Source organism: Ambystoma mexicanum, chromosome 10 (genome assembly GCF_040938575.1).
Source record: "Ambystoma mexicanum isolate Mex_15411 chromosome 10, UKY_AmexF1_1, whole genome shotgun sequence".
Taxonomy (NCBI): Eukaryota; Metazoa; Chordata; class Amphibia; order Caudata; family Ambystomatidae; genus Ambystoma; species Ambystoma mexicanum.
The window spans coordinates 1,179,746,152-1,179,753,868 of NC_090932.1; positions in this window are offsets into that span (position 1 = coordinate 1,179,746,152).

Here is a 7,717-nt window from a genome sequence, read left to right on the forward strand (position 1 = left end):
TAGGAAAGTGACCTTGGGAACGCTATACGCACCAAATACAGGACAGGAAAGCTTGTTATGGGGGATGCTGCAGAGGTTGGAAAGGTTTGCAGTAGGGGCTTTGGGCTGGTAACTCCCCCGGGAGCTTCTTGCATATGAAGTAGTGAGGGAGATAGGATAGAAGGGTTCTTGCACATAACGACATCCAAGGAATGACACAAGAAGGCATCTGGGAGGCATTTAAAGCTGTAATGAGGGGGGTCCTGATCATAGCTGCTCAGGACCAGAAACAGAGGACAGAGATGGTATTAGATTTAGAATCCCAGCTAAAAGAGATCATACTGACCTTAGGCCAGGAAAAAGTTTGAAGATACATATAAAAAACGGAAAGATCTCAGAGGCCAATTGGAACTTCTTTGATTGCGCAGGGCAAAAAGATCTCTTCTGAACACAAGGTTGCGCTATTATATAAACGCGAATAGGGCACACAGACTCCTCGCCAGACAACTAAGAAGAGCTGAGGCAAACCGTACCATGCTATGAAACAGCCGGATGGGACGATTGTTACAGATACAAAATGAATAGTGTGCTCCTTTGAGGTTTTCTATGGATCATTGTACAAGTCCGATAACCCCGACCATCAAGCCATACAGCAATATTTCCGGAAATCCCAATTGCAGAAGATCGCACATCCTGACAGAGAACCACTAGAGGAAGAAATCACTATGGAGGAAGTGGAGACCGTAATTTGGGGCCTTCCGAGGAATAAGACACCAGGCCCAGGTGGATTCCCAGCATGTTTCTACCAAATATATAGTAAACCACTCAGGCCAAGACTGGCCTGTCTCTTCAATGCGTTGAGCCTCAGGGGCTCTCTGACCCAATCAATGTCAGAAGCAAAGGTGGTGGTGTTTAGCAAACTGAATGAAGACCCACAGGTCTGCGGATCTGATTGTCCTGTTGCCCTATTAAACCTAGATGCTAAAATGTACACAGGGGTCCTGGCAGCCAGATTGGCACCTCTTTTGCCGGATCTAATAGCTTCAGACCAAGCAGGGCTTATAAGAGGATGACAAACCTGGGATAACACCAGGAGACTGGCTCATATGATAGAGAAAGTGGAGTGCCGCCGGGTCCCCCAGTACTGCTATCACTTGATTCCTTGACCCGGTCGAATTGCCCTTTCTGTTTGAGGCAATGGAATGAATGGGGATGGGCCCAAAATAAATATGGTCAAGGCCAACTATAGCACCCCTGCAATGAGGCTTTCAATTAATTCTCTCATCTATCAGATAAGATACACATATCAAGAGGGACAAGACAAGGATGCCCCTTGTCCCCACTCCATTGCCATCCTTTTGCTCTTGAAGCCTTCCTACTCGAATCGCGCCGACTTGCCTGATTTCAAAATGTCGGGTGCGATGCGGCCTCAGAACGAGGCTTAGCTTCCCTTCGTCGCCAGGCAACGCTGCAAATAAGTACCGCGTATATCCGCCGGCAGGCGGAAGCCGGCTCCAGCTAAGACCAGGATAAGGCCTGCTAGCTACTGTAGATCCATCCAGTGTTCGTCCTCGACCCCTCAGGTGGAGTGGGCTGGAGCCCCCACCAGCTGCCCTGCATCCACGACCAGAACGGAGGCAACTTCTTCTTCTGCAACACGACAATCTGGCCTACCAGCCCAGCTGCTTCTACTGGTGAGCACACCCGCATGCTTCCACCCACCTACCCCATGATTACTGAGGCACGGCCACCCTCCAAATTGGCATCCTATTGTTTTTGAAGCCTTCCTACTGGCATCGCGCCGACTTGCCTGATTTCAAAATGTCGGGCGCGTTGCGGCCTCAGAACGAGGCTTAGCTTCCCTTCGTCGCCAGGCAACGCTGCAAATAAGTGCCGCGTATATCCGCCGGCAGGCGGAAGCTGGCTCCAGCTAAGGCCGCTTGCCCTGTTTGCCCCTGTTTGCCACGGTTCGGCGGAAGGTGGCACTCCATTGCGGACAATACTGCACAGACTAACTTCTACTTATAGGTACCTGTACATCTGATGTAAGTACCACATTATCTGTACCTTAACTCAGTATTGTAACCTAATGTATGCTCCTACTAGTATAGCCAGCCATACTCTACCCGGCTCTATCAGTGCCCTACCTATGCTCATGCCTGCACACCAGCCCAGTGCCTTGCTAAGCTCCTCCACCATGCACAGTACCACACTATAATCTGCACCAGGCGGCACTAATAGGCCCTTTTATATACCCCTTTCCTAATTGGCCACGCTGATAGCCCCATGGCGCTGAAAGGTCTAAGCGGCCCCTGATCAGCACACTGATTGCTGCATTTAGCCTATTTTTGCCTAATACTTCATTGCTGCATTTAGCCTATTTTTGCCTAATACTTGATTGCTGCATTTAGCCTATTTTGGCCTAATACTTGATTGCTGCATTTAGCCTATTTTGGCCTAATACTTGATTGCTGCATTTAGCCTATTTTTGCCTAATACTTGATTGCTGCATTTAGCCTATTTTGGCCAATACTTGATTGCTGCATTTAGCCTATTTTTGGCCCAATACTTGATTGTTGCATTTAGCCTATTCTGCCCATACCCAGCCCACTCTGCCCAATATCTAGCCCCATGCTACCTATTATTCGATCAATGCATGTAATAGCAGGCCCCAGCTCGACTAGCCACAACACTATGTACTCTCACCTGCCAACACTAGTCTCTCGGGCATCATTCCTTAATCTGATAGCTCTATTTATTATTACTATCTACATCTCCATGCCCTCCATACAGCCCCCAGAGGGCGTAGGAGCCTCTCATATGCTACCTATCTCTAAATCCCCGTGCAATATAGCACAGAGAAACCTCAGACTCCAGGCACGACTACCTAAAATATTCAAACCGGTCAATAAATATAACATTAACCTGGATCACCTTTGACCAAAACTACCTCCACCCCTGGAAACCACTGTTCCTCCTAGCCGCAAACCTCACCCTAAAAGAAACAAGCCCACTACTAACCAACCTACCACTGCCAACCTGCGTCCCACTATACAACCAGAACCTGACCTTAAAGGCGCATTAATTAATGCTAGATCTTTAGTTGCTCATGCTACAGACATAGCACACACTATTCTGGAAAATGACCTTGACTTCATCGCCATTACTGAATCCTGGCTCCATGAGGAAGCAGTCCCAGCACTAACGTTAGCAGTCCCAGACAACTACACTATCCTTAGAGCTGACAGACTAGATGCACGAGGTGGTGGAATAGCGATCATCTCCAAAACCAATCTCTCCTTGAGAATCACCTCCACACCCAACCTTAAATCCTGCGAGTCTCTTTCCATTAAACTACCCACTGCCAACTCGCAAACATTAAATATCCATCTCCTCTACAGACCACCAGGCCCAATAAGCACCTTCAATGAAGATATCACTACTGTTATCTCGGAGAAGCTAAAAAATTCCTCACAAACCCTAGTGCTAGGAGACTTTAACCTAGGGTACAATGATATCAATGATCACCAGGCCACCTCCGTAACCAACATCCTGGCAGAACTAGGTTTCACGCAGAAAGTGAATATGACCACCCATACTAAAGGGAGAACCCTCGACTGGGTTGCCAGTCACAACTGCAACCTCGCCATTACATCCATCGCCCCCCAAATATGGACTGACCACCACCTAATTTCCTTTACTCTCAATACCCACAGACCCACGGCTCTAACACCCCTCGCCGTACCTACATTAACCAGAAACAAGAAAAATATCACAGCAGACAATATTTTGCCGTATATCCTACCTAATCTTAACTCCTTACCAGATCATACTGACCCAGGCCTCCTAGTGGAGGAATTCAATAATGCTATGACCAATGCTCTTGACAGCATTGCTCCGCTTAAACTTAGGAACAGTAAACCAAAAAAAGCATCTTAACTCCTGGTTTACTCCCCACCTAAAAAACTTAAGACTACAGAAAAGAAATCTTGAAACGGTATGGAACCGCTCTCCCACCACAGAAAACAAAACTAATCTAATAAATATCTCAACGCAATACAAAAAGGATATCATCTTGGCTAAACAAGAAAGGTATAACAACCGGATTACCCAAGCTAACTACAGTATGAAGGAGCTCTTCGTTATTCTAAAAGAATTGGAAACCCCTATTGCAGTACATGATGACTCTATTAAAGATAAAACCTGACATTCAGCTGGCATTAACCAACAAAGTGGCCAACCTCCAAACTAAAATTGCTCTAAAGAAAGCTACTCTATCAGCCCAAACTCAATTTTCCCCGAAAAAAACACCTGTACCGAAACCTAAAGAACTCAACCAATTTAACTTCTCTAAGGTCTCAGTGCTCGAGGTAGAGAAAACTATTCTTGCACTTAAACCATCTAACTGCAAAGGAGACCAATGCCCAGCACAACTGATCAAGGACACGGCTAGAGATCTAGCTCCCTTCATCACCAAACTCATCAATGCCTCATTCACTACTGGCACAATCCCGTGCAACTTAAAGGAATCCTGGATACTCCCCCTTCTGAAAAAACAAACACTGGACCTTAACATTTCCACAAACTACAGGCCCATCACCACGGTGCCTTTCTTATTAAAAATACTAGATAAGGTAGCATACACCCAAAATCAGAACTTCCTTGAGGTAAACCATCTCCTTGGCACCCGCCAATCTGGTTTCCGACCTCAACACGGCACAGAGACTGCCCTTATCGATTTAAAGGCCCAAATAGACTCACTCAGAGACGAGGGTAAATTAGCACTACTCCTCCTACTAGACCTCTCAGCTGCCTTTGATTTGGTGGACCACAGAGTCCTTTGCAATCATTTGGACTCTGTGGCTCACTTTTCAGAGGAGGCTATAGTCTGGATACAGTCATTCCTTAGTGACAGGACTATGAGGGTGTTCTCCCCCTCAGCAGCAGCAGACCCGATACCTATCACTTGTGGAGTTCCCCAGGGATCTTGTGTCTCGCCAACACTCTACAATATCTTCACCAAGCCACTCTTTGATGATCTGGACAATCTGGGTATCACCTATACCAATTACGCAGACGATACCCAGATTCTCCTACCACTTACCGGGCATTATGTGGAAGATCTGGCTTTGGTGAACAGAGTCTATAGCATCGTTCAGGCATGGATGGCCAACCATGGCCTATACCTGAACGATGATAAAACTGAGCTCATCCTGGGTACCACAGCTCGCATTTCTAAACTCAACCCCAAGTATTCAGCTTTCATTATTGATGGGAACACCATCAAGGTTGCAAGAGAAGTAAAAACACTAGGTTTCTATCTTGATTCGGCCTTATCCTTTACCAAATAGGTAAACAGGTAAACTCATTGGCCTCATCCACGGCCTATACATGTAAATTAATTCGATCCGGGCAACAATTCCTATCAGATGACAGTTGCCCAATTTTAACCAGCGCTCTCATCCTCTCAAAATTAGATTATTGTAATTACCTCTACATAGGGGCATCCAAACAAACCATCAACAGAATACAAGTGCTCCAAAATAACGCACTTAGAGCGGCCCTAAGTATTCCCAGAAGAGCAGATATTTCTGAAATAAGACAGAAACAGAAATGGCTCTCTACCCAAGAAAAAATCAACCTCAAATCTGCCTCCCTCATCCACAAATGCTTAAACAACAAAGCCCCTATCTACCTAACAGAACGATTTACAAGAAAAAAATCTACTAGACCAACAAGAATAACCAGCCCTAACTGCCTTCTGGTGCCCAGATTTAAACTGTCTACTATTGGAGGGTCCAGCTTCCCAGTTAGCGCAGCTCAATTGTGGAACTCCCTACCTCACGCACTTAGATCAGACCAAACGTTCAACAAATTCAGAAAGAACACAATAAAATGGCTCACTGAGAATGCTATGTAACCCTCATTCCCCCTATTCACCTACTGCATGTATTGTACCTGACATAGACTTGCTATTTTGTCACGTCAGCCTGCTGACTTGTTGTCATCATTCCATTTGTACTTGTACTCTATTGCCTAACCCTCATCCTGTGAAGCCAAGAAAACTGTTCTACCTTGTTCTGTAAACTTGTAACTGCTGTAAATGTGTAACTTCTGTAACCAAGCTGTAAGCCCACTTGTCACATGCGCCCTGCTACCTCTAGGTCCGGCGCGCACAATAAATAAATAATCACACTCCTATATGCAGTATACCTAGAACTGCTTCTTACTTCCATTAGCCAAAACTCTGATATAAAGAAATACGATTCAGGGACGAGGAGCCTTCGCTGATGACATGATGATGACCCTGACGAACCCAGAAGTTTCAATACCGGCTCTGCTCAGCGAACTCTCCGATATGGAGAGGATAGCCAGTCTAAAAATTAATATGTCTAAATCCGAACTGTTGAACTCGGGTCTTACTGAAAGTCAGGTAATGATTCTGCCAAAGCTCTCCCCATTTCAAATGGCTAAAGGCAGAATAGCGTATTTGGGTATAAATGTTACGCAATCTATTTCAGGCCTACATGGGGATATCTACCCTCGACTGCTCTCCAAGCTCAAACTAGATCTGGCCAGATGGACTCCCATGCGCATTTCCTGGGTGGGGGGGGGTGATAGCCACAATGAAAATGACTATGCTTCCTAAACTGTTATACTACTTTCAGGCGCTACCCGCCAAAGTCCCACAATCATATTTTAAGGCCATGAATAAACTGGTGTCACAATTTATATGGCAAACAAACACACTAGAATAGCCTTAGAGAATCTAGAGCCTCTTAGACTGAAGGGGGTGTGGTGGGGCTGGGGTTACAGAACTTTGCTAAATACTATGGGGCAGCAAAATTGCGGGTCCTGCACGATTGGTTCTCGAACGCAGGTCTAAACCGGGGCTAGGATGGACCAGACAGTAGCAGGAACCACCCTTGAGGGACTGCTATGGTTAGAGAGGCAGGACAGACCCCGGAATGTAGGGTTGAGCCAGATATTACAGGTAGTCTGTGACCTTTGTGATCGCCTTCTTAGTCAGGGGAATCTAACGACGATCCCATCTCTGTTCACACCTCTATTTGGAAACCCACAGTCTTCTCCGGGGATGAGTCAAGGCTCATTTCTAAGATGGCGGTACATAGGATGTAAAAAATTGGGAGACATGATGGTGGTGGGAGGGGTCAGGTCATTTGAGGAGTGTAAACAACAATTCGGGTTCTCAGCGAAAGACAGAATGGAATACTATTAGTTGAGGCACTGGCTGAAACAACCTGACATAAAGAAGATAGTGCTAAGAGGGCAGACCCCATTTGAGAAGTTTATCACAACACACTCAGGAGATAGGCAGCTGGCCTCAAAGCTATACATGATTCTACGAGGGGAGGTCCTGGACCGCATCTGGACATATAAGACACGATGGCAAAAGTATTTAGGGGAAGAAATATCTGTAAAACACTGGGAGAACTTATGGGAACAAATGCAGAAATTAACTGATCCATTCAAACTTGGGAAACATGGTTGAAAGTAATGGTACAGTGGCACTACACTCCGGAACGGCTGCAAGTAATGTACCGGGGGGGGACACAGGAATGCTGGAGGGGATGCTCGGGGAGGGGGATGGGAGACATGTTTGGTGGGACTGGCCGAAACTGCAGGGCTTCTGGGAAGAGATTAGGGCCCAGATATAACAAATGGATGTGCAGCCTCCTTGACCCCAAATTCGAAATTCCTACAAAATCTTAGCGGA